This window comes from Staurois parvus, unplaced genomic scaffold (assembly GCF_062004578.1).
Source record: "Staurois parvus isolate SC_StPar_1 unplaced genomic scaffold, SC_StPar_1.0 ptg000549l, whole genome shotgun sequence".
Taxonomy (NCBI): Eukaryota; Metazoa; Chordata; class Amphibia; order Anura; family Ranidae; genus Staurois; species Staurois parvus.
The window spans coordinates 674,938-697,466 of NW_028318345.1; the positions used below are offsets into that span (position 1 = coordinate 674,938).

At 41.4% G+C, this 22,529-nt stretch overlaps 1 protein-coding gene across 1 annotated transcript in view; it reads left to right on the top strand.

Moving 5' to 3' along the window:
* Positions 1-251: 251 nt before the first annotated feature.
* The window catches only part of LOC149451053 (tight junction protein 2-like), a 164,865-nt gene continuing 142,587 nt past the window's right edge, over positions 252-22,529 (top strand). Inside the window, exon 1 of the mRNA XM_089691048.1 lies at positions 252-448. The gene's annotated coding sequence lies outside the window, so the exon portion shown is untranslated. The remainder of the gene's footprint in view (positions 449-22,529) is intronic.

Sequence of the window (22,529 nt, forward strand, 5' to 3'; positions counted from 1 at the left end):
ATTTCAAAATTTGGCTTTTTATTCTCTAGCAAATAAAACGTTTCAGTATGTTTTTTTTTTCTGTGTAAATAATAAGTGATTCAGAAGAGTAGATCTGATAGTACACCAGTAGTTTGACTCAGTCTTTTATTACTATGTTCTCTGAGAGTGAGAAGAGTGATACCTATGACCCATAAACACCTCCCCTTAGCACACACTCTATACTGGCTCCCATACACTGTTCTGCAAACAGGAAGCTTCCTGCCTTTCATTCTCCACCCTGGCTGCTCCAAGGCAGCACACACCCTTTCCAGCCCAACCTTAAGTCTCCAGTCTCCCTAAGGAATCTTTTACAAAAGAAACACGAATCTCTGGAAAATGTCCGGATTGTTTGCTGGTCACACATAATACACTGGATCGCTCCTTTCGCTTGTCATCACACACCTTGCACACTTTCAGGAACTACCAGGTGAGTGCAAGCCTGACAATATGGCTTCAGGTTACAGCACACAGTCCAAACTGTATGCTGGGGTTGTTTGTAGACGCAGCAACTGGACGGCTGGGATTTTACGCTTTTGTTCCTACTTTTGGCATAGCTTTTCTTATCACCGTAGTTTGAATGCGATTATGAAATTAGGAGTAGAGTGTCATTGGCACAGTGTCAGACACAGAAAGTGAGCACCTCCATAATTGTCTTCGAAGTCTAATTTTTTTTTCTTTACTTAAATATACATGATTACTTCTTGATCTCAACTGCTACTGATATTTTAAGACGTGAAGGATAATTTGCAATTTGTAAGCTCAATTCTAAAGTCAACTGGTCTATCCACATAACTAAGCAAGTCCCAGCATGCAGCTGTACAAGAATCCTCTGCTAAACTCACTGTTATTCCAAATAGGATTTGACGGTAAAGGTTGGGATTCTTGTATCCAAATCATAAGCATACACCCTACGTTCAGTTTAATGACAGCAACGTGTGTTAGGGAAAGGTTTGAAATATCGCCTGCTGAACAAAAGGAAAGTTCCCATCGACAACAATGTTACAACCTCTAGAGTCAGGAAGTCAGGAGAAAACACAGATAAAGCTTTCACCTGTGTGCCATCTACTTTCTAATGCCACAACCTTGGGTCTTCAATGGCTACAAGCAAACAAGTATCTACAAACTAAGGCTGGCCATATATGGGTCGATTTCCGAATGATTTTTCATTCGAAAATTGGACCTAAGAATAATCGGCCGATTTTCGCGCTGTTAGTGGGGCAATGGCACCAGACGATTTTCGTGGTTCCTCCTCATTTAGTTTATCGGGTATGCTGAAAATTTGTGAAAAACTGCCAATTTTAAAAATCATTGGTGGCACCATTGAAGTACAGAACGAATGATGTTTTAAATTTTTTCATGTATGGCCTGCTTTAGAGGTTGGGTATTTAAAAGCTTTTCAAACTTTTTTTCTTTGATGTGAGAATACAGTTAACAAACAGGCACAAAATGTGGCCAGTAGGACAATACAAAATTGAAAACATACAGTTTGTTATTATATTATGAGAATCAGGTATCAGTGCTAGATCAAGGATGGATATTAAGACTAGGTTCACATCTGTGTATCCGCACAAAAATCTGTGCAGCCACACCACCCGCACAGAGAAATGCAGACCCACAGGCGGGTGTCATTAGTTCTAATGGCACACCGCCCGCACTGGAAAATGCAACCGAGGTTCCCATGGGGGCTGCGTTTTCGGAAGAAGTGCAGGGACTTCTTCCGTTCGTGTCACGGGGCACGGGAGTCCATTCAAATGAATGGGCTCTTGTGCCCGTGCAAAAAGCTGCCCGCACTGCCGCATATATGTGAACCGGGGGTTAGAAACAAAAAAAGAAGAGATGCATGGCGGTTGGTCTAACAACTAGCAGATGATGGAATGAGGAAAGGCTTTAGCTGCTAAAGCATAGAATATATTTTAATTTGAATTGGAGGGTAGGATATCAATTGGAGGGTCATTGGTTCACAGTCGGGTTTGAAACCATTGTGTATATTAAAAACATTGTACTATTGATTTTTGGGTATCTGTAGGCAAGGTTTGAATGAAAGATTCCCAGATATCAAAGAATTTTTGGAACCGTGACTCCTTATGCAGGGAGGCCTCCGCCCATTCCATGTGAAAAACATAAGAGAGTTTGTCTATAAACAAACGGTGTTGGGGGGGTTCTTGGTAGATCCACTTATGTCAAATGGTTTTTCATGCTACAAGGGATATGACAGTTGGAAGTTGTTTCTTTTCAAACTTTTTAAAATTTTGAAACTTTTTAACCTAAGAGGTTCGGTAATATTTCACAGATCTACAGCTCTTGTCTGTGTAAAAAATATAAAATAGACATTTTCTAAAATCAGTTCTGACTTTCAGGTATTATAACTAACATTTCAACTGGGTTTCAATATCACTTCCTCAAATTGGAATTCCAGCTAAATCTAACTAGTCCTACAAATGTGCCCTCCCTCCTCCTAACACCTATTCTAACTATTTTCATCCCGCTGTGGTCCAGTCACTTGATCCCTTGTGTCAGCCAGTCCCAACTGCAGGGGAGGGAACACTCGATAACAGTTGGTTATGCACAGGAGTGGTGACATCATGCATTATTATTATTATTATTATTATACAGTATTTATAAAGCGCCAATAGTTCGCTCAGCGCTGTACATTACAAAGGGGACAGAACATGTGACAGAACAATACCAATACAATGCAAAACATGAGGGGATCGAGGGCCCGGCTCTTTCAAGCTTACAATCTAGGAGGCTCCTATGGCCCATCCATTGTTTGCATTCCCTCTCCCCTGCAGCTGCCACTGGCTGACACATGACCAGACCAGAACGGACTGAAAATGAGTAAGTATACACAATTTTCTTATACAGGCTAGTCAAAATAGGTGTTAGGAAGGGGGAGGGAGCATTTTTAAGACTAGTTAGGTTTAGCCTTGAATTCTACTTTAAGCAATAATGGTCAAATGTTTATATTTGCAACACACATAGATAAAATACCTATGTTATGTAAATACCTGCTAGGAAAGTACATGAGATGTCACTCTTTTGCTGGCCTGAACACTGTGGGAGGGCGGAATTCCCTAGGGACAGACAGCCTCTTGGCAATTCTGCTGCTGGCAATTTTAGAAATCACAAGCACCAGGATCATTAGTGGCAATGTCACCCAATTTACATGAGCCTAAGGTCCCGTTCACACTTGATGTTTAGGATCTCAGTGGCAATAGTGGCAAAACACACCATAAGGTGTTCTGGTGCCATTCATTTTCAATGGCACCTAAACGTGGTGCAGTTTTGCCACGTGATAAATCATACTGCAATCGCACAAAGCTTTTCGCCCCAAAACAAGCTCCTGCTCCTTTCTGGGCCACAAGCTTTGCGCAATGCAAATTTGCTGCATTACAATACCGCACTGCGTTTAGGTGCCTTTGAATGAATGGCACTTGAACACGTGTGGTGTGTTTTGCCACTATTGCAATGTGATTTGGGATCGCAGGCAGAATTGCAGCGATTCTGGCCGAGATCCAAACATACCAGATGTGAACGGGGCCTTAGTGTCCGTTTACACAGAAATCTCCTGTTTGCAAAGCATTTACAGTCCATTTTGTTGCATTTGCAGTGCTTTTTTTCCAAATTTGTATCACATTGTCTGCTTTACATGCTTTAAAATAAACACACATGAAAGCACTACAATGGTAAGAAGCTAACTGAAATACATTAATTTTTTTGCTTATGCATTTGTACTGCATTTCAAAATGCATTCAACTGCACCTGATGTAAACTAGCCCTTAAAGCAGAATGTAACTGCCAAAAGGAAAATAGTTCTGTTTAAACATCACCCCCTCCACTTTTTTTTTCTTTTACTTTGGCCCTGCTTCCCACTCCCATTATGGCCTAGCTCAGACGTGATATTTTGTCCTGCAGCCTCCCACCATATCTCCCAGGAGGCTGCATGATCAGGCACATAGAGCAGCCAGGGGACAGACTGGAGGTCAGGCCCAACATGTTATCAGTAGCTGACTGCCTCCATCCGGAAGTGACAGCCAGCTAAAGAGGACCAAGTTGGTGGCACGGGCAGGGCCGTGGATAAGGGGGTACCACTGGTCCTCCTGTACGGGTCCAGACCAGAGGGAGGCCCCAGGCATCAGGGTGAATTGGATATGAACAGGGAGGGTGATTGGTGCAGCAGGGGCGGGGATGGGGCAGTTACTGGAAGTGATCCCTTGTATGGCTCTCACTGCAGTACCCTGCCAGTGCATCATACATTTCCTCATACTGCCCAAGCCCCCTGTGTGCCTTCCCCCACACCCCTGCAGTGCTGCTGGCTTCCCTCCTCTCCTTCCCACCAGCAAATGCAAGAATACAATAGGATCAATAGAATGGAGAGTGTGAGAAGGGTCCGTAAATATGTCACATTTACCAGCCCCTTCTTTCCCTGAATGAACAAAATGGTGATCGGTAGAGATCACTCACTGTGTTCATTCGTAACTGAAGCATCATAAACTGTGTTTATTTGGGGGCCCTACTACATTGGCTGTACGGGGCCCCGTGGTTTCTAACAGCAGCCCTGGGTGCGGGACCCTGTGTATGTCACCCAAACAGTGGATTGCAGCAGGTCAATGCTGGCTTCTCTATGCGGGAAGGTATGTGTTTTAAAGAGAACTCAGCACCACAGGTAAGAGAAAAAAACAACATATGGGGGGGGGGTTACTGCTTTAAGCTAGGTATGCAAAAGTAGAATTTTGTTTGAACATTCATATGAAAATCATTTGTCAGAGTATTTCTTTCTTACCATCCTTGAGTCAACTAACTTGAACACCCTTTAAATTTCATCCAAACCTGTTATTTCAATGTAATTCCAGACATAATAAACAGGTTTCATTATAATATGTACAATTTTTCATGAGCAAAAACCACATTCACAATTAGTATTTCTTTTGTTTGAGTAAAAAATTCTGTCCTGCTTTTTGAAATTTTCATCAATACAGCTGAAAACAAATATTTATTTTACTTTTACAAGATCAATAGAATGTTCTGAAATCTATTTTTTTTTATTGAATTCTACCTGTGTGTAGCCACCATTACTTAGCACCTAGGTTCCTATCCCTTGCAATATGTGTGCCAATACTCTTCAACAACAACACATGCGACAGTATCTCCTCAACTACACATATACACGCACCTGCACAATTTTGAATTGTTTTTTAGGGAAAATATTAAATGCCTATGCAGGGAGAAACATGACATTTCAGCAAAAATGTGTAAATTACCATTTAATTTCTGAATTGAAGACATGGAAAAAAATGAACGTTTAAGATGGCAGTTTGCTAAGCCGCAGGTGCTCATTTATGACGTGTTGTTATTATAACCTTACTTTTTTGTGTCACTATTGTGATTTTACTAAAGAAGATAATGCCTATTGTTCAATTTACAGTACTTTGTGGTGCCTAATTTGATCCCTTAGAGTATTAAATTACACAACATTAAAATACACTGTATTAAATCTGAACTCCAGGTATGATATTTGTCATACTTAGAATAATTACGCTTCCCCTGCAGGGGCTGCTGATTTTAACTGGTTCTTCCCCAAACAGTACAGAGGCCACCAGCCGCCCAAGCAACAGTTCACGGACTCTGGCTCCAATAATTCAGTTTAGGTGATGTCATAGACGATGCAATTTTCTTTCCTGCAACTACGGGTTTCATGAAAGAAAATTGCTCAATTACCCCATCAACACTGACTGCTTCCGCGCAGCTACTGTAGTCTCCCAGTGGAGGGGAGAGCCACTCCTGACAGGAGAACATAGTGATTATTGCTAGCTGCTATAGCTGCTGGCAATAATCATATGAAACATCTGACAGGCTGGTTGTACCTAAATCGTACAGCAATAGATTGGGAACAAACAGCCTGCCTGTAGATGGTTCAAAACTTGACCAGTTCCTGCCTCACTAGTAAGCATCATGAGTCTCTTTGTCATCTGGTTACCTTGCAACACTACACAGTTATTGATGTACCCAGTACAATCTCAGCACAGTAGAGTACAAGAGGGCACTCTTCTCTAAGCTCACAGTCCAGGACATTTCTGAAGAAAGAAAATGGCCAATATCTGAGCTGTCTCAGTCCAAGCTACCTCTGACATTTATATTCCAAAAGCACACAGTCACCAGGAATCAATTCACGGTCATTACTCACAGGTCCCCAGAACAAGTGCCACCTTCCAGTTTCCTCCAGACACAATACAGCAAGTGAGACAGTCTTTATTTAGACCAGATACCTTCGGTGAAGTCCTGCCATTATTTCCAGATCACTTCTAGGTCCCAGCTTTGCCACCACTGAGACCTCACAGAACAGCATCACAGTCAATAGGCTGCCTCAGGGTCAATAGCCCCCTGAGGCTTGGAACTCTCCTTCCTGGGGAAAGACCATCTCTCTAGGACTTCACATTATTTATCAGCTTCCCAGCTACCATCTGGGCACACCTCATGAATGAAGTCCTGATCAATATTTATTGGTTATTGGAATTCTTCTTTCCTTAAACTCTAGAAACTTCTTCTAGAAGCAAGGGAAGCAATCAAACTCCCTGCCTGTGAATCCCTGACCAGACCAGACCAAACAATCACTGCTCCCTGGATCATAGAAGGAGCCAAAACCTAAATTTACCCATCCTATGCTGGGAGGGTGCTAAATTGATCCAGCTTAGACAAATGTAAGTATGCATATCTCAGGGGCCAAGAACAAGTCTCCCTTACATTGGTCAGTGATATGTTCACTTTTGGACACTGAAGGTCAGTGCTGTGTCCTTCCTTAAATGTTGGTAGCCAGTGTGCATAGCCCTCCAGGGTGGACCATGTACCTCCCCCCCCCCGTGGTCAGAGTGTTCTCCCGACTGATGGTCAGTGTGCCCACTTTCCTTTCATTAGTGGTCAGCGTTAGCAGTAAAAATGCTGCTTCCAGCTGGCTCCCTGATCTCTCCTTTGTGACATCAGTCCAGAACTATACAGTGTTGGGTTGGATATCCTTTCATCCGGAAACAGAACACAATACTCTGACAGTCACTGTTCTCTTTTAGGTCTGACTCAACCCAGGGCACTTCACAGAAGACATGGTATGTTCCTGGTGTCAGGGTCTAGTGTTGCCTATGACATACACACTTTCCAATATTCATGTCATCAATGAGATATGCACTCCAGCACACACACAACTTAAGGAGATCTGCCAGGTTTGCAATTTAGCACAGTTCTTAAAGCGGAGCTCCACCCAAAAGGGGAAGTTCCGCTTTAATGCTTTGTCCCCCACTTCCCATTAAGGATTGGCACCTTTGGAGAGCGGGTACCTGAATTTGACAGGTACCCACTTCTGCTGCGATCGCCTAGGTGATCGGAAGCAGAAGTTGTCCTACCCCCCCCCCCCCCCCGTAGTCTTCTGGGACACATGACAGGTCCCAGAAGACCACGGGACCATTCACAAAGTGCAAAACGTCTCGCGCATGCTCAGTGGGAACCCGGCTGTGAAGTTGCAAGCTGTCGGAGAAAAGATGGCTGGTGAAACCAGCAGTGGTGTGGACACCACTGGACCGAGGGACAGGTAAGTGACTGTACTTTAAAAGTCAGCAGCTACAGTTTTTTTTTTTTCAGCTGGAACTCCGCTTTAAGTAATTATGCCCTCAATGAGATCTGCACTTCAACACACAGAGTTCACTCCCCAGTATCCATACTAACAATGAGATGTGTCCCCTAGCATACACCGCTCGCTTCCCAGTATCCATACCACCAGTGAGATTCACCTCCAGGACAATTGGATGCCCAGTACCCATGTTACTGGCGATCTACCCTCCAACCACACACCACTTACTAATGTTTATGTCACCAGTGAGATTTACATTAAGTTCCTCATGGAAATCTAAAAGCTGCCTGCCTTTAATTTTTACATTACACCACGCTGCAACATCTACCTGATGCTGCAGCTGTCTCCTGCCAGCTCTAAGACCGAGGACTGACAGATCACATGACCACTGACTGCTCAGTTCTCTATGTGCTCAGAGCAGAGAGCAGTGACTGTCAGCCAGCGCTCTCCACTCTGCTCCTCCAGCGCTCCCTGGAGCACCAGGCTGTTGAGGGGGTTGGAGTGACTGCCTTCAGCTCTCAGATCAGAGCTGGAGCCTACTGTGAATCAGGCAGTTGCGTAGAGCTTGACAGGATCAGGATCCTTCCAGAGCCTGGAGCGGCTCTATGACCTCATCTGTAAGTAGGCTTTAGCCCACTAGTAGGTGATTCTAGGTCATGGGGAGCAAAAGCAAGTGCACTCTTCTGACCCAAAGGAGAAGTATGGTGAAAAAAGCTTTTGCCATACTTCTTTAGACTCACCACACTCGCTACAGTCTGACTGAAAAATCCACCCACGGGTACGTAGTGCACGAGTCTGTGTGATTGGATATAAATTGATTGGATGGATTAGGTTGGCTCTCATATTACATAGTTTTGGTGGAACTAAAGTTGATTATACAGCATTTGTATGGCCAGATTGTAGCATGTATGGTAAGCTACCCATACTCTATACAATCTAATTATACAATCTCCTTTAGATTTACCAAAAGTGTGGAATTTGAGGACAAATCGAACAATCTATTCAATTTGCATCAAATAAGGCATTACATATTTGATGGTAGATCTAAAGGAGATTGTACAATCAGATTGTACTATAGTGTATTAAACCCAAAAACCCACAATTATAGTGAAAAAATCAAGACCCAAAGAGATTACCCAAAAATATCAAATATATATAAAAGAAGAAAAATAAAATAAAGTCCCAATATGCAAAGTGTCCTTTGCATATTGGGATTTATTTTATTTTTGTTCTTTTATATACAGTCAGGTCCATAAATATTGGGACATCGACACAATTCTAACATTTTTGGCTCTATACACCACCACAATGGATTTGAAATGAAACGAACAAGATGTGCTTTAACTGCAGACTGTCAGCTTTAATTTGAGGGTATTTACATCCAAATCAGGTGAACGGTGTAGGAATTACAACAGTTTGCATATGTGTCTCCCACTTGTTAAGAGACCAAAAGTAATGGGACAATTGGCTTCTCAGCTGTTCCATGGCCAGGTGTGTGTTATTCCCTCATTATCCCAATTACAATGAGCAGATAAAAGGTCCAGAGTTCATTTCACGTGTGCTATTTGCATTTGGAATCTGTTGCTGTAAACTCTCAAGATGAGATCCAAAGAGCTGTCACTATCAGTGAAGCAAGCCATCATTAGGCTGAAAAAAACAAAACAAACCCATCAGAGAGATAGCAAAAACATTAGAAGTGGCCAAAACAACTGTTTGGAACATTCTTAAAAAGAAGGAACGCACCGGTGAGCTCAGCAACACCAAAAGACCCGGAAGACCACGGAAAACAACTGTAGTGGATGACCGAAGAATTCTTTCCCTGGTGAAGAAAACACCCTTCACAACAGTTGGCCAGATCAAGAACACTCTCCAGGAGGTAGGTGTATGTGTGTCACAGTCAACAATCAAGAGAAGATTTCACCAGAGTGAATACAGAGGGTTCACCACAAGATGTAAACCATTGGTGAGCCTCAAAAACAAGAAGGCCAGATTAGAGTTTGCCAAACGACATCTAAAAAAACCTTCACAGTTCTGGAACAACATCCTATGGACAGATGAGACCAAGATCAACTTGTACCAGAGTGATGGGAAGAGAAGAGTATGGAGAAGGAAAGGAACTGCTCATGATCCTAAGCATACCACCTCATCAGTGAAGCACGGTGGTGGTAGTGTCATGGCATGGGCATGTATGGCTGCCAATGGAACTGGTTCTCTTGTATTTATTGATGATGTGACTGCTGACAAAAGCAGCAGGATGAATTCTGAAGTGTTTTGGGCAATATTATCTGCTCATATTCAGCCAAATGCTTCAGAACTCATTGGACGCCGCTTCACAGTGCAGATGGACAATGACCCAAAGCATACTGCAAAAGCAACCAAAGAGTTTTTTAAGGGAAAGAAGTGGAATGTTATGCAATGGCCAAGTCAATCACCTGACCTGAATCCGATTGAGCATGCATTTCACTTACTGAAGACAAAACTGAACGGAAAATGTCCCAAGAACAAGCAGGAACTGAAGACAGTTGCAGTAGAGGCCTGGCAGAGCATCACCAGGGATGAAACCCAGCGTCTGGTGATGTCTATGCATTCCAGACTTCAGGCTGTAAGTGACTGCAAAGGATTTGCAAACAAGTATTAAAAAGTGAAAGTTTGATTTATGATTATTATTCTGTCCCATTACTTTTGGTCCCCTAATAAGTGGGTGGCACATATGCAAACTGTTGTAATTCCTACACCGTTCACCTTATTTAGATGTAAATACCCTCAAATTAAAGCTGACAGTCTGCAGTTAAAGCACATCTTGTTCGTTTCATTTCAAATCCATTGTGGTGGTGTATAGAGCCAAAAATGTTAGAATTGTGTCGATGTCCCAATATTTATGGCCCTGACTGTATATTTGATATTTTTGGGTAATCTCTTTGGGTCTTGATTTTTTCACTATAATTGTGGGATTTTGGGTTTAAGTCAATGAATATATGTTTTATTAGTACTTCAGGGGAAGGATATTGATATGACTTTAAGGGATTTCTGAGGATTTTATATATATATGTGTGCTGATTTATACTTATACTATAGTGTATTGTCAGCTTAAGTATTACATGTGGTGCCTCCGTATTATATGCAGTACCTTATGCCTCTTTTTTACATGCAGCATCATACTGTCCCAGACCTTTCTGTTACCTGCAGTGGCTTACAGCTGTTACAGTACTTCATGACACTCTATTAAGTGCAAATAGCTCTTTACCTTTTCAGTTACTATAATAATAATTATATACAGCATCCATGCCACATGTTCCCTCGTGTCTATCACAATCAGTGCCTCATGCTTCTCTACTGCATGTTTTACACCAGAGCTTCTATATCACATGCACATGCCTGTATATTGCAAGAAATACTTCCCCATACCTGTATCCTGTATAGTATATAATGCCTCTGTTATAGCAAGGGCCTTTTACCTGTGTATTATAATCAGTGCCTTATGCCTCTGTTATAGCAAGGGTCTTTTGCCTGTGCATTAGAATCAGTGCATTATGCCTCTGTTATAGCAAGGGCCTGTTACCTGTGCATTATAATCGGTGCCTTATACCCCCTGTATTACAAGCAGTTTCCCATAACTCTGTGTTAAAGCCTAAGTTCAGACCAAAAAAAAAGCACAAGGGGCACAATATACTATTAATTGAATGTATCCCTTCTTCTGCTAACTCTTGTATTGCTTGAAATCTTCATCCTCTGCCACCACTTCCCACCTCCACCACCGCAATCTTCTGGTGCTGTGGGAGTTAATAAAACTGGGGTGCTGTTTACAGGCATTCATCAAGTGCCCACTATGTCTGTCCTTTCCACCTACCTCCTCCATTCATAGAAGCCATACTACAACTTCTATGAATGAAACATGATCTATGAATGGAGGAGGCAGACCTTTCAATCATCTATCCAAAATCATATTTCATTCATAGAAGCTGTAGTACGGCTTCTATGATAGGTGGAGCTGGGTGGAAAGGGCAGGCATAGTAGGGCACTCTTGATGAGTTCCCTCAGTTCTATATACCCCTTGGAGGATAGAAAACACCTTGGGGGATGAAAATTGCAAGGAATCCAGAAGCCAACAACACATGTGCTTTTTTTTTTTTTTTTTTGTGTGTGTGTGTTTTAGGATTTAAATGCAGTGCCTCGTACCTGTTTACTGACTATGTGCAGCATTGATAGAGGTCTTGTATTAACCACTGGAGCTCCGGAAGGTTTTACCTACTTCATGACAGAGAATGTTTTTTCTATTCAGCACTGAACTACTTTAACTGGCAATTGCGCGTTCATGCAACACTTTACACTAAATGACATTTTTATAGTTTTTTGTTTCACACAAATACAGCTTTCTTTTGGTGGTATTTGATCACCACTGGCTTCTAATTTTTTTTTGCAATATAAAGAAAGAACAAAAACAATATTTTCTACTTTCTGTTGTAAAACATATCCAATAAAAATACAAAAAAAAATCAAATTTCTTCATAAATTTAGGCCAAAATGTATTCTGCTACAGATTTTTGGTAAAGAAAAAAAATTAAGTGTATATTAATTGGTTTGTGCGAAAGTTATAGCATCTACAAACTATGGTGTATATATATATTGGAATTTACACAGCTATGACACTATTATTATTATTATTCAGGATGTATATAGTGCCAACCGTTTGCTCAGTGCTTTACAATATAATGGGAGATGATACAGCAACAATACAGTTCAATACAAGAGGGGTAGGAGGGCCCTGCTCCTTGGAGCTTACACTCTAAAGAACTATACTAGTAATTGCGGTGATCAGCGACTTATAGTGGGACTGTGTGGCGGACAGTCTTGTGCTAGCTGACACTGGCTGGGAGGTACACTAACTGACTAACTGATATCAATAGTGGCACTAATACAGCGATCAGAGCTAATACTGTACACTGTCATTGTACTAATGACACTGGCTGGGAAGGGGATAACATCTAGAGGCAATCAAAGGGTTGACTGTGTGCCTAACAATGTGTAATGTGTGTTCTATGTGCTGCTTTCACTTCACTGCATGGCTGTTTATTCTCCTTGCTTTACAGGGAGAACGAATAGCCAGGTCGCTGTTCCTTGTACACAGAGTTGTGTATTTTGTAAGCACAGAGCTCAGTGTGTGATTGGACACTGCCTGATATTGACCAAAACCATTGGCTGAAATCAGCTACCAAACGTGTGCTGCGTCCAATCACACACGGGTCGACAGGGGGCGACTACATGCGCTCCTTCAACCCGGAAGAAAGATCGCAATGTACAGGTAAGTCGCTTGGCCTGGAGCTACCACAGTTAACCTAGCCATGTGCTGGGCAAAATCCGATCAGCTGCAGCCACTGTTTCAGGGTACTGCCATGGGTGCCAGCTGTCAGAATACAATAGAGTGATTCACAGGGGAATCGAGTGATTTCTTGCAGTAAAACAGTGTGAAGATCTTGGAATCCCAAGATCTCACCTGGTACAGCTCTGTACCAAGTGGGGATCTTGGGATTCCATGATCTTCAGACTGTTTCAAAATGTTTAGGGGTATTTTAAGTACGACCTCTATTCCTAGGGGCTATACACATAATACTCTCCTAAGGTGCAGAAAGGCTGAGCATTGATTGCTTGCATTGTAGGCCAGCCCATCTCAAAGTCAGTCCTCAAAAGTGTTCCAGAGCATTTGACCTCTCTATGCCTCCCCTGCTAGCCTTATCCTGATCAAACTTGTGTTTACTATCATTTATTTTTTAACATTGCGGACGTAACCATATTAAGCATAATACTGTTGCAAACCACCCACACAAAGAATTCAAGAAAAACAGTGTGATTATAGGGAAGGGCCAAGATGGGATGTTTTCCTGGACATAAGAGTTAGAACAATATCTCTGGATAAACTATAATGGAAACATTTGTATTACAATATTTATAGAACATTGGCACATAATGTGGCATTAGGCTCGGTTCACACTACTGCGACCTGAAAGTTGTGTGACTTACTGTGCGACTTTGCCAGGCAACTTCCTGGTGATTTGCTGACAACTTGATGCGACCTGAGTACTACTTTGAATGCAACTTGATGCGACTCTGAAGCGACTTTCATACCACCTGACTTTGCCTGTGGCCAACGAGAATGTAATGTCCTGTAATGTTGGATCCAAATCACATCAATATAGATATATAGGCGACTTCCATTAAAAGTTGGATAGAGAGGTCACCTTGAACTAGTACAGGAAACTTTTCTAAAGTTGGAGCGACTTCAGTAGTGCTAATTAAGACAGCTCTCATTGACTAACGTGGGATTTCACATGTCATGTGACTTGGGGTCTGAACCAGTGTGAACCAAGCCTGAGTCTAGGTTCACACCTAAACGTTTTCTGCAGCATTTTGCAGAAACGCACAGCAGTCCATTTAACATGATTTCCTATGGGACAGGTTCACATCTCCATGTTTTCACCTGGTGGATTTTTTGGAAAGGGTCAAGGATTTTTTTAAATGCAAAACGTTGCGTTTTTGGTTCTATAGACTTCAATGGAGATGCTGCAGAAAAGCATGTAGTGTGTTTTTTATGTGTTTTTGATGTGTTTTGTGTTTTAACCTGCCTAGCAACAAGAAAAATTAAATTTTTAAATGCAAAACACCTAAAAAATTGAGGCAAAAACACACTGCAGAAATGGATCAAACGCAAACTGCATAAGTGTGAACCTAGATTAAAAGAGGGACTTTTTACTTACCCTTTACTTGCACCTGGAGCTCTACTCCAATGAGGCAGGAAATCTGAGGAGCAATATTTCTGAGGGTCATTGGAGTCCTCCCTGCACAATACTTGTACCCAAGGTTGTGTCAAACGTTTGAGTTAAATTCTGCACAGGTAAACCAAACAAGCGATGAAAACCAGGAAATTTTACTGGCATTCTATAATCTCTTAGCAGTGAAGCATGTTGGGAAAAGTATTATTTCACTTCCTTCTTCAAAAACTTCCCCTCCAAGCCATTGAGAGTGAGTTTCATATTACCATCATTAAATGTGCAATTTAAACATTCTATATAAACATAATAGAGAAATATGGCATGCTACCTAAATTACTTGTTTTTTTTCTTTGAAGTATACAGTGCCTTGAAAAGGTATTCATACCCCTTGAAATGTTCCACATTTTGTCATGTTACAACCAAAAACGTAAATGCATTATATTGGGATTTTATGTGATAGACCAACACAAAGTGCTTGGGATTTTTTGTTTATAACTTAACCCTGCTTTAAGCTTCTCCACAACTTTATCCCTGACCTGTCTGGTGTGTTCTTTGGCCTTCATGATGCTGTTTGATCACTAATGTTCTCTTAACAAACATCTGAGGGCTTCACAGAACAGCTATATTTATACTGAGATTTCATTACACACAGGTGGACTCTATTTACTAATTAGGTGACTTCTGAAGGCAGTTGGTTCCACTAGATTTTAGTTAGGGGTATCAGAGTAAAGGGGGCTGAATACAAATCCATGCCACACTTTTCAGAATTTATTTGTAAAAATATTTTGAAAACCATTTATCACTTTTCTTCCACTTCACAATTATGTGCCACTTTGTGTTGGTCTATCACATAAAATCCCAATAAAATACATTTACGTTTTTGGTTGTAACATGACAAAATGTGGAAAATTTCAAGGGGTATGAATACTTTTTCAAGGCACTATATATCCGAACATTCTCCAAATTCACCCCCAGACCTCCCTCTCCTCTTCATGTCTTGGAATTATTTATTTTACTTTGTCTTTTACCTTGAAACATCTTATTTAAATTCCTGTGCCATCATCACAAGGCTTGCATATTTCCTGCAGGGGCAGCTGCTGGGAGGTCAGTTCCTAGTGATGTAGGCACACTCTCCAGAACTACGTCTCCCAAAAGCCCCCTACACACAGTGTTTGGGCAGGCGTTTGGGATTTGAGGCAGTCAGGAAATAATTGTATGTACAGTTGTGCTCAAAATTTCCTTACCCTGGCAGAAATTGTGAAATTTTGGCATTGATATTGAAAATGATATTGAAACATTCCACTTCTTAATAGGTGATTTAACAGTACTGATTGGCATATTCAAGGCTTTGGGCATCTTTTTATGCCCTTTTCCATCTTTATAAAGTTCCATTACCTTGCTAAGCAGGACTTTTGACAGTTCTTTTCTGATCCCCATGGCTCAGTATCTAGCCTAGTCAGTGCTTCTACGTAAGGGCTAACAAACTCATTGACTATTTATACACTGACACTAATTGCAATTTAAAAAGCCACAGATGTGGGACATTAACCTCTAATTGGAATTTTAACCCATGTGTGACCTTGCTTGTCTGTACCAAGGCCAAACATTCCAGGGTATGTAAACTTTTGATTATGGCCATTTGGGCGATTTCTGTTATCATTATGATTTAAAAAGGAGCCAAACAACTATTTGATAATAATCATCATTGTTCAATAAAAGAGCATTTTTTGGCATGATCAGTCATGTTTTCAATAACAATGCCAAAATTTCACAATTTTTGCCAGGGTATGCAAACTTTTGAGCACAACAGTATGTTTGTATATGGAGAGGGATAGAGAGGGCTAACACGTGTTAGAATTTCAGTGCAGCATAGACTCTGTGTTGTCAGCTCAAGCAGGAAGTTCAGGGAACACTGGATATCTGGCAGATCAACAGTTTTGTTTCTTGTATTTTCAATGTTATTAAAGGGATAACACATGGGGAAGCCTGTATTGAGGGAATGCACTAGATAGGCTTTTTTGATCCTAACCTTTATGACTTCAAGTATTTTGTGTCTTCATATCCTGAGTGGTTTTGGTCAGAAAGCTTTAAATACATTTTTTTTTACCTTACACATTGGCATCATGTACAGTGAAGGAAATAAGTATTTGATCCCCTGCTGATTTTGAATGTTTGCCCACTCACAAAGAAATGATCAGGCTAAAAAGCAAATGGTGTATTGTAACACTGCGAGACAGAATAGCAACAAAAAATTCAAAAGAAATGCATGTCTAACAAGGTATGCACTGATTTGCATGTTCATGAGGATGGTGTTCTTGGGGTCATAGGCAGCATCCCTCCTCCTCCAAACACGGCGAGTTGATGCCAAAGAGCTCGATTTTGGTCTCATCTGACCACAACATTTTCAACCAGTCCTCCTCTGCATCATTCAGATGTTCAGTAGCAAACTTCAGACGGGCCTGGACATGTGCTTTCTTGAGCAGAGGGACCTTGAGGGCACTGCAGGATTTCAATCCTTGTCAGTGTAGTGTGTTACCAATTTGTTTTCTTGGTGACTGTGGTCCCAGCTGCCTGAAGATCATTGACAAGATCCTCACATGTAGTTCTGGATGATTCCTCACTATTCTCATGATCATTGACACTCCACGAGGTGAGATCTTGTATGGTGCAGCAGACCTAGGGATATTAACAGTTGTTTTGTGTTTCTTCCAATTCCTAATTATTGCACCAACTGTTGTCACCTTCTCACCAAGCTGCTTGGCCATAGTTTGGTAGCCCAGTCCAGCCTTGTGTAGGTCTACAATCTTGTCCCTGACATCCTTGGACAGCTCTTTGGTCTTTGCCATGGTGGAGAGTTTGGAATCTGATTGTTTGATTGCTCCTGTGAACAGGTGTCTTTTCTACAGGTAACAAAATGAGATTAGCAGCACTCCCTTTAAGAGACTGCTTTTAATCTCAGCTTGTTACCAGTATGAAAGACATCTGGTGTCCAGAAATCCTGCTGAATGATAGGGGATCAAATACTTATTTCCCTCATGAACATGCAAATCAGTGCATCATTTGTTAGACATGCATTTCTTTTGAATTTTTTGTTGCTATTCTGTCTCTCGGTGTTACAATACACCTACAATTTGATTTTTAGACTGATCATTTCTTTGTGAGTGGGCAAAAATTCAAAATCAGCAGGGGATCAAATACTTATTTCCTTCTCTGTACCTGGAGGTTGGTTTCGGCGGCAAAGCAGTACTTGTATTTTTACCAAAAATCAGGCTTTTTTTTTAAATGTTCCATTCTGTCTATGGTATCTGTACTGGTGAGTTACCTAATACTACACTCTGCTACTGCAGACATGCTGACACGTGTATCAAAACCCCAAACCAAAAATGTCATATATGGCTGCTTGTTCAAATAATCCTGCAATACCACACTTTATGTCCCTGGGTGGCTACATCCCTCCTTCACTGTATTTGTGGAGGGAGTCGTGTTTGTCACCCTAGGCTGATGATGTGGGCTACAAACCTATCCTTATCTCTTCATATCCATTACATGGGGAACAATATAATTGGCAGTTTACAGAAGACAGCTAAAAAGGAAGATATTCTTCTGTGCAGCTCATAGGAAGTGACACAGACATGGTATGTCTGACAAGATCAATAAGTGTTTTCAGTATTTCCTGATAATGTTCTTAAAGTGAAAAAAATCGAAGGCAGCCATATCTAAGGTCTGTAAGCTGCAATATATTTCATTTTTGTTCTTGGGTTTAGTTAAAGGATCATCAGCAGAAAAATTCAGTTTGAACCACCTTCGAGATGCACATAGTATTTGTCTGCATTGTGGAATATGCTATGCAGTCTCTTGTTCCGTCCTTTAATAGCATTTGAAAGGAACCTTCATGGTATGACAGGATAATTCTAACCTACTTTCACTACAAATGGTTTATCAGAGGGATTCTTTTTCAGCACATAACTAGAATGTGGTCTGTTTTAGATTTCGGTTTTTTTAAATATTGAGGCCTCAAGCCTTTCTTTGTATGTCTGTATTTCATACAATGAGCTCCTGATAAAAGGATCATTACCTGTGCATTGACATTGACTTACATTTTTCTCTGGCAGACCCTTTGTATAGGGAATATAAATCATGCAATGACCTCAGGTCTGTTATCAGCTGTTATGAAACATGTGACAAAGAATGTCAAATGACACCATTCTATTCAAAGAACAAGAAGGTATTCTGCATTAATGTGAACCTAGAACTGAAATTCACACCTCCTATGAATCAGTAGTGTCCATATCAGCATTACCAGGTATCATTAAATCGGGCAAAAAAGAGTTCCCTGGGATGACCCAAACCTAGGCAGCCAATCACATGGTCTATGGCCACCAGACGCATGTAGATATTTGGCATCATTAGAGACAACAGAGGGTCTATTGTTTTTAGTGACATAACAAGATCAGCTAGGAAAACCATTGACATAATTTCTTTTTTTGCAATAACAAAACAATACGTTAGAGTTTGTACAGTAGAAGGAGAGTTTTAGGATTTCTAAATTTACAGTTTGCAAACACAGACATAATTTCAGCCTGTTCCATTTAAAATGTTACTAAACACTCAACAGTAAAATCAGTCTCTATATGCAGTAGTAAAGCATGCTTGTTATACTTATTGTGGAACCTAAGGGGTTAATCTTCTACATTGTATAAAAAGGATGTTTGATCCTCTCTTCCCTGATCCTCCCCTTCTTCCAATGCCCCCTAAATATCTCCTAATAGAACATAGCTTAGAGTCACCCTGCACATGCTCAATTTGGTGTGTATGGCTAGAGGTTTTTTTTTTTTCTTGGGAGGGTGCATGTGATCAGCACAGGGCCAATCAGCACTGTCTAGACAGAGGTCAGGGGACTCACATCCTCCTACAGCAAAATGAAAACCCCTCCTACAAGATTAACCATTGCTCAGCTGGACACTGATAGAAGTCACAAGACTGCTCTAACTGCTGATGAGAAAAGGTATTTACCAGTTTATATTTACTAAACTAATTGCAATTCCATGTTGTGTGTACTGTGGCAGACCAGCTATAGTGAATACAGGGTCATGGATTTAGTAATACTTTAAATACCAATTGAAGTTACACTATATTGCCAAAAGTATTGGGACGCCTGCCTTTACACGCACATTAACTTTAATGGCATCGAAGTCTTAGTCTGTAGGGTTCAATATTGAGTTGGCCCACCCTTTGCAGCTATAACAGCTTCAACTCCTCTGGGAAGGCTGTCCACAAGGTTTAGGAGTGTGTCTATGGGAATGTTTGACCATTCTTCCTGAAGTGCATTTGTGAGGTCAGACACTTATGTCAGACGAGAAGGCCTGGCTCGCAGTCTCCACTCTAATTCATCCCAAAGGTGTTCTATTGAGTTGAGGTCAGGACTCTGTGCAGGCCAGTCAGGTTCCTCCACCCCAAACTCGCTCATCCATGTCTTTATGGCCATCTGCCTGGAGTTTGAATGTTCTCCCTGTGCCTGCGTGGGTTTTCTTCGGGTACTCCGGTTTCCTTCCACACTCCAAAGACATGCTGGTAGGTTCATTGGCTCCTGTCTAAATTGGCCCTAGTATGTGTATGTATGAATTAAAGTTAGGGACCTTAGATTGTACGCCCCTTGAAGGTTAGGGACTGATGTGAATGTACAATATATATGTATATATATATGTAAAGTGCTGCGTAAATTGATGGCGCTATATAAGTACCTGAAATAAATGATAATAAACCCCTGAAAAACAACCCCACACCATAATCCCCCCTCCACCAAACTTTACACTTGGCACAATGCATTCAGGCAGGTACCGTTCTGTTGGCAACTGCCAAACCCATACACGTCCATCAGATTGCCAGACAGAGAAGCATGATTCGTCCTCCAGAGAACACATCTCCACTGCTCTAGAGTCCACTGCTTAGAGATGTGCTTTACACCATTGCATCCGACGCTTTGCTTTACACTTGGTGATGCAAGGTTTGGATACAGCTGCGCTCGGCCATGGAAACAGCGCTTTACAATATAGGGGGGACAGAACAGTTATAATACAGTTCAATACAGAACGAATAGGGAGGCCCTGCTCATGGAGCTTACAATCTAAAGAGAGGGGGAGGTGATATAAAAGGTGATAGCTGCAGGGGATGATCTGATGGAGATGACTCAAGTACAATTCTTAGGCGGAGGTGGGGTAGGCTTCCCTGAATGAGTTTTTAAAGATCTCCTTTTAACTATTTTATAGCTTACCAATTCTTAAATGTGATGGTTGCATTAGTTTTCTTTTTTAGGCTTTCTTTCTTTTATTTTCATCTGGTGATCAAGCTAGTAATATCTGCTGTCTTCAACAGAACAAGCTGCTCTGCAGATGTAGCATTTAGAGGATTGAGACAAACCATTTACCACTGACAGAGGCGCTTATATAGGTCAGCTTTTTTTTATGTAAAACATTTATCCCAAAAGAAAATAACTTTTGCTGTAACTGCCTATAAAGTGTTATCTGGAGTTTATATTCCCCTCCCCCCCAGACTAACAATGATGCAGTCCAAAGGTGTCTCTATTGCTCCTTCATCCAGAGTGGGGACACTTTAATACTAATACTAGGTGTGTTATGGGCCAGTTCACCAGGTGAAAACAGAGGGGAAAAAGTCTAAAAAAAAAAAGAAAACTAATGCAACTACCACATCTAATGATTAGTAAGCTGCAATATATTACACTTTTGGTTTTGTGTGTAATGCCACTTTAACATTTTCATCAGGTTTTATTTCTATTTCCCATCTCTTACATCCTGACACTGTGTCACTCATACAAGAAGTTGGGGGAATGGTTGTCACTGTGACAGAAAAGCACAGACAGCAATATAGACATAGCCAGAAGTTCCAGTTCCTTCTAAAAATGTTTTTGTATGTGTCTTTATTGGAAAGATTTCCCATCACTCTCTGTCTGGACATCAAGTGGCGGGAAGCCTCTCCAATATGTATGGCCATAAAACCTGCAACAGGAACCTACACCCAATTTTAAATATAAAGAGTAAGCACACCACATACCAAGCATGCAATTACAATAAATCTCTATCGGCCTATAAACACGATTATACAAGAGGTACAACTATCCAAGCATGCCATGTCACATCAAGCATAGTACAGCAAAGGTTTAATGCTTGAAGTGAAATGACATACTTGGATATCTTATTGTATAATTGTGCCTAAATGCTGAATACAACTTTATTGTAAAAGCATTCTTGGTATGTGGTGTGTTTACTATGTATATTTAAAATGATTGTACCAGCAGGTCGGTTCACTGAAGTGGGGTTTAACCAGTTCCTGCCCGACCAATAGCAAAATGATAGCCGAGTGGGACTTTTGTCTATCCAGGTGGGCGTCATATGACGTCCTCCCGGAACGCCGCCTCGAGCGCGCCCACAGGGCCCTGCTGAGGCGAGATCTGTCACAGCTTATAACTGATCTGTGTATCAGCCCATTGCTGGTACCATGTGACCGCTGTGACCTACCATGACAATTGTAAACAATAGATTACTTTCATGCCATCTATTGTGTTGTTAGCTGTTATTGGTCACAGTGATCACATGGTACAGACTGGGCCAATCAAATCCCATCTGTGTCATGCAGGAGCGGACTGACCATTTGGAAACTCGGGCACTGCCCGAGGGCCCGGGTCAGTAGGGGGCTCCATGAGATGTCCCTGGTACCTTTTTCATAAGCTTTTTTGAGTTTGGGCAAGAACACAGGGGCCCCATTATCCCCTATTGCCCAGGGGCCACATGAGTTGTCAGTCCGCCCCTGGTGTCATGTGATTACCTGTAGCCAATCACACCTAATTATAACAAAAAACATTGAATAAATTGATTTAATTCAGTTAAATGCCTGCCTACAGCAGTGAAATTCATTGCCGCATGCCACCCTACCCGCACCGCCATTGGCGGCTAGGGATGTCAATCACTGTGACGACACCTGGCCATTGTTGGGAAAAGCAGACAGGGGAGAGACCTGTGTGTAATCAACACAGGTCTCTCTCCTGCCAGCAAGGACATGCTGCTTTGTATTTCTCTACACAGCAGAGAAATCCACAGCAGCATGTTTCCCAAGTA